The sequence below is a fragment of the Hemiscyllium ocellatum genome, chromosome 35 (genome assembly GCF_020745735.1).
Source record: "Hemiscyllium ocellatum isolate sHemOce1 chromosome 35, sHemOce1.pat.X.cur, whole genome shotgun sequence".
Taxonomy (NCBI): Eukaryota; Metazoa; Chordata; class Chondrichthyes; order Orectolobiformes; family Hemiscylliidae; genus Hemiscyllium; species Hemiscyllium ocellatum.
In genome coordinates, this window is record NC_083435.1 from 18,387,497 (window position 1) to 18,393,496 (window position 6,000).

At 50.6% G+C, this 6,000-nt stretch overlaps 1 protein-coding gene across 1 annotated transcript in view; it reads right to left on the reverse strand.

The window, feature by feature from the left end:
- The window catches only part of LOC132832687 (PHD finger protein 1-like), a 68,863-nt gene extending 63,078 nt beyond the window's left edge, over positions 1-5,785 (reverse strand). Inside the window, exon 1 of the mRNA XM_060850780.1 lies at positions 5,627-5,785. The gene's annotated coding sequence lies outside the window, so the exon portion shown is untranslated. The remainder of the gene's footprint in view (positions 1-5,626) is intronic.
- Between the last annotated feature and the right edge of the window lie 215 nt (positions 5,786-6,000).

Genomic DNA, 6,000 nt, shown 5'->3' on the forward strand with positions numbered 1-6,000 from the left:
GGCCGGTCAGGCAGCATCCGAGGAGCAGCAGAGTCGATGTTCCCAGCACAAGCTCTTCATCAGGAATGTTTCTGACGAGGGGATTATGCCCGAAACGTCGACCTCTCCTGCTCCTCGGATGCTGCCTGACTGGCCGTGCTTTTCCAGGACCACACTCCTCGACTCTGATCTCCAGCAGCTGCAGTTCCCCCGCCCCCCACCCTCTCTCTCCCAGGTTTTCCTCCCCCAGGTTAAGGTGCTCCATTAGACAAGGCAGCTCAGACTTTGTTGTGCTGCAGCCCATTTCCACAGTCGCTCCATTTACACAGCGCCTTCAATAAGGGAAACAGGGGAAGGCCATTCGGCCCCTGGAGCCTGACCCGCCATTCAACTCAACAGTGTCTGATCAAGGCTGATAGCTTTCACACCTCGAAACGTATCAACTTCTGCCTCAGGCATACACAATAACTGCACCACCATGGCTCGCTGGAGGAAATATTCCAAAGACCATTACTCTCCGAGTGAAGACACCTCATCTCAGTCCTAAATGGACAGCCCCTGTTCGAAAACGATGCCCCCGCCCTCCCCCACTCTCCCTCCCAGATTTTAAGGAGTAGCTTAAGAATCATCATAGAATCCCTGCAGTGTGGAAGTAGGCTATACGGCCTAATGGGTCCACATTGACCTGCCGAAGAGTATCTCTCACGGACCCACTCCCCACTGCCCCTCACCCCCACCTACCCCTGTATTTCCCATGACAAATCCACCTAGCCAGCACCTCCCTGGACAATATCGGGTAATTTAGCACGGCCAGTCCACCCCACCCCAACCTTTGGGCTGTGGGAGGAAACCGGAGCACCCGGAGGAAACCCACGCAGACACGGGGAGAATGTGCAAACTCCACACAGACAGTCTGCCCGAGGCTGGAATTGAACCCGGGACCCTGGCGCTGTGAGGCAGCAGTGCTAACCACTGAGCCACCCTGTAAAAAAAGACAAAATAAGGAGGTGTAGGAAGCTGAAGATCAGGTCACAACTGATGATCAGAATTATGCATTTTAACTAGAAATCAGAATTGAGGAGGATGGAGGGGATTACAGAACAAGGGAGGGGCAAGGCTAATGAAGAATTTTAAAATGTCAGTCAGCACAGACATGAGGGGAATTCAGGACTAGTCATCAGAAACTATTTACCAGCCCCATTTCTTCACAGAACAGTGTGACTGCCATTCACAATGATTGTGAGGCAATACTTACTGTCTCCAACTTTGGTTAGAGGACACAGAAATAGTTAAATGCTTAGGCCTGTATCAACGTCATTACAACAGGAGCCAGCTCCACTGCAGCCCACGAGAGGACTGGAAAACAACAGGACAGGAAGCAATCAGCCCAGGGGTTTAACTGACTGCAAACCATAACAAGGACAAGGGCAAGGAAGGTGGTCTCTGCACTGTCCCCATCAAACACTCCCAGGACAGGGACAGCACGGGGTTAGATCCAAACAAAACCTGCCTCTACATTGACCCCATCAAACACGCCCAGGGCAAGGACAGCACAGGGTTAGATACAGAGTGAAGCTTCCTCTACACTGTCCCTATCAAACACTCCCAGGGCAGGGACAGCATGGGTTAATTGGAGTGTAAAAGGCCCCTCTGTATTGCCCCCAAAGGTTTGCCTAGTTACTGCACAGAATACTGAAGATATTTCAGTAATCATGCATTTTAAATAATAGAACCAGTCCCCTCCAGATGACAATCACTTTTAACACTAATAAATTCTGAGTGAGTGAACAATCTGAATTAACCACTGACACTTATACAGCAAAGCAGGAATGGTGCATTATACAGCTTGAACCAGCAGATATTTTCACAACTAGGCCTGGCATCTACAATCAGACAGCTCAATGACATTGTCAGTGACCCATCAAACTGATATGCCCTTGTCATCATTTAGCTCAAACGTCTTAATGGTTTCTTTTTTAGCTTAGCTTTACAAGATGGCTAACTGATCGCAAACAAACGTAAAAGGGGATTGGCTCATTAGCAAAATGTACAGTATCTCTAAATGGATGGAGTTGGGTTTTACAAATATTAAGCGGCATTGATGAAGTAAACTTTAAGTCAGGATGGTGAATCTAAAGGATATCAATAGTTTTATCCAATAACATATTAAGAACTGCGTACCCTTTCTATCCACTGTGTCTATTATATACTGGCAGCCACAAACTCCTGAACATATATCTGTAATAGTAATGGTCCTGTTAAAATTCTCCTTCCTCAGTTTCTTCTAAGGATGGGAGGTAACCTTCCCACAATGTATTTTACCAATCTTCGGGTTAACCTCTCAGAGCCTTTTCATAGATTCACACGTGGGATGTGGGTGTTGCTCACTGCTCCTCGGATGCTGCCTGAACTGCTGTGCTTTTCCAGCACCACTATAATCCAATATCTATTGTCTGCAAGGTGATGGTGAGCTGCTTTGTTGAACCACTGCACTCCATGTGCACAACGGAGGGAATGCCAGGATGTTGACCCAGTGACACTGAAGGAACGGTGATAAATTACCAAGTCAGAATGGTGAGGGGCACGTGCAACTGCTGATGCTCCCATGTATCTACTGCCTTTCTCCTTCTAGATTATATTCCCTACAGTGTGGAAACAGGCCCTTCAGCCCAAGCACGGGGCGGCACGGTGGCACAGTGGTTAGCACTGCTGCCTCACAGCGCCTGAGACCCGGGTTCAATTCCCGCCTCAGGCGACTGACTGTGTGGAGTTTGCACGTTCTCTGCGTGTCTGCGTGGGTTTCCTCCGGGTGCTCCAGTTTCCTCCCACAGTCCAAAGATGTGCGGGTCAGGTGAATTGGCCATGCTAAATTGCCCGTAGTGTTAGGTAAGGGGTATATGTAGGGGTATGGGTGGGTTGCGCTTCGGCGGGTCGGTGTGGACTTGTTGGGCCGAAGGGCCTGTTTCCACACTGTAAGTAATCTAATCTAATCTAATCTAAATCTAATCAGTCCACACTGACCCCACGAAGACCAACCCACTCCCCCCTATTTACCTCTGACTAATGCACCTAACACTACGGGCAATTTAGCGTGGCCAATTCACCCTGACCTGCACATCGGTGGACTGTGGGAGAAGGTAAAGGTCAAAGAGCAATCACCTGATGAAGGGGCAGTGTTCCGAAAGCTAGTGTGCTTCCAATTAAACCTGTTGGACTATAACCTGGTGTTGTGTGACTTTTAAATTTTGTCCACCCCAGTCCAACACCGGCATCTCCAAATCAGAGAACTTTGAATGTTGGCAACGGAGCCCTGGTTAGAGACAAAACAAACTGCAGATGCTGGAATCCAAAGTAGACAGGTGGGAGGCTGGAAGAACACAGCAAGCCAGGCGGCATCAGGAGGTGGAGAAGTCGAAGTTTCGGGTGGAACCCTTCTTCAGGACTGGGAAAGGCTTTACCCGAAACGTCGACTTCTGCACCTCCTGATGTTGCCTGGCAATGTCGCCTTGGCAGTGCATCTTGTCACTGGCACACATTGCTTCCACTCTGCGTCAGTGGTGGAGGGAGTGGATGTAGTGCCAATCAAGCGGGGGGGGGCAGGGGCTGATTTGTCCTGGGTGGTGTCGAACTTCTTGAGTATTGTTGGACCTGCACCCATCCAGGCCAGTTAGAGGGCATTCCAGCAAACTCCTGGCTTGTACATTAGATTAGATTCCCTACGGTGTGGAAACAGGCCCTTCGGCCCAACCAGTCCACGCCGACCCTCCCGAAGAGTAACCCACCCAGACCCATTTCCCCTCTGACTAATGCACCTAACACTATGGAACAATTTACCACGGCCAATTCACCTGAATTGCACACCTTTGGATTGTGGGAGGAAACCGGAGCACCTGGAGAAAATCTACACAGACAACAGGGAGAATATGCAAACTCCACACAGACAGTTGCCCAAGGCTGGAACTGCAGGTTAGGGTGCATTGCCACTGGGAAATGCAGGGTTAGAGGGTAGGTAGGGGGTGGGTTTGGTTGGGATGCTCTCATCGATGCACATTGGCGCATTTTCGTTAGGCGAGGAGACTAGGACCCGTGACACAGCCTTAGAATTAGAGGGGGTCAATTCAGAACAGAAATGCGGAGACATTTCTTCAGCCAGAGAGTGGTGGGCCTGTGGAATTCATTGCCGCAGAGAGCAGTGGAGGCCGGGACACTAAATGTCTTCAAGGCAGAGGTTGATGGATTCTTGATGTCGTGAGGAATTAAGGGCTATGGGGAGAATGCGGGTAAGTGGAGTTGAAATGCCCATCAGCCATGATTGAATGGCGGAGTGGACTCGATGGGCTGAATGGCCTTATTTCCACTCCTATGTCTTATGGTCTTATGAACCTGGGTCCCTGGTGCTGTGAGGCAGCAGTGCTGACCTCTGAACCACCTGAAAAGTCTCCAAAACTCCTGAGTGGATGGAGTGGGGGGGGGGGGAAGGTGTTGAATTTCCGCCGTCGAGGGAGGGGGTGGGGGGGGAGAGAGAGAGAGAGAAAAAATGTCCCCTACGTTCTGGTCTCCTGACTCTCTCACTGCCCTGAGTAGGATGCTCTCAGCTTCCTGTGTCGATGGGAACACACACACACACATACATACTTGGCAAAGGCTGACCACACAACTTAACCCTTGCAGACCCAGCATCGTACCATTTGATTCTGCCGCATCCTCTCTCACTGAGCCGCCTGTGACCCACCCTCCGCGGTGCCCAGCGGGGGGCTTTACAGTGTTGGAAGGGGCAGGGCTGGGACGACTTTAACTCAAAGTCTGAAAATGCAAATCAAAGCATCGAGGCGGGGCAGCCCAGCCGAACGCCTTCCCCTCCAACGCCTTTCAGCTGCATACCGCAAGCGAGAGAGAGAGAGGGAGGTGGGCGTGTGCACTGCAAGTCCCTTTCCCACATTCTGAGGGGATGGCTGTAGGAAACTCAACCGGGAGGGGAGGGGAGAGGAGGAATATCTGCAAAAGCTCGGAATTACCCCGCCCCTCACACACTCATAAAACATGCAACGAGAGAGAATTAATTAGGAACAGACTAGCCCCTATACGACACACACACACTTGCAGAAAAGGGAATGATGTGGGTGGATGCAGCGTACTCACTGGCGGTGCACACTCAGACGGGCCGAAGGGTCACCTCCCCGACTCTGTCCACGCCAAAGACCTGACGGTGCTCCGAGGAAATCAGACCGGACGCCTCAACGTTACCTACCGTTCCGCGGATAGAGCAATCTCTGTGTGTGTGTGTGTGTATCTCAGCCCCTCACTTCTGCTGCAATCAACCTCTCCCTGCTCCCAAATCTTATTGCATACTGATTTTTTTCCTCTTTTTCTCCCCCCCCCCTCTCTGTTTGGCAGGAGGGGGAGAAGATCACGTATGAGGGTGTGTGTGTGTTGAAAAACTGACCCAGTGCTTTTCCACAGAACAGGGAATGTTGCTCTGGCCCAGCGGAGGAAGTTAACACCAAAAAAAATTCGCGATCTAGCCATTTCTCTGGGCTGTTTTCCCCTTTTTTTTGGGGGGGGGTTAATTCTTCCCCCACCCACTCCCTCCCAGAACCATAGGATCCCATTCTGCCTCTCCCCACTGTCTGTCACAGTAAACACTCACCTGCAGCATCTGAATCCACACCCAGTACAGACCGCTGCAGTTTCTCTCCTAGAGCAGTCTGTCTCTCTCTCTCTCTCTGCACTTGGCTCATTCACAGTGAGGTTTCCAACTCAGATAAACACACACAACACGTCTCCAGCAGCTCTGCTAGTCGCCATCTTCCTGTGACGCAGACTACAGCTAATTTCGGTCTAGAGATTGAAATTCAATCTGAGAGAGTGTATGTGTGTGTGAGAGAGAGAGAGAGGAATCGTGTAAACAAGTTATGTTCGCCACACATTTTAATAAGGTTGATATCTGATTTCCCCCTCCCTCGACAGCAGCCTGACAGAGTTATGTAACACCAAGCAGGGGCATGATGAATAATCAGGACT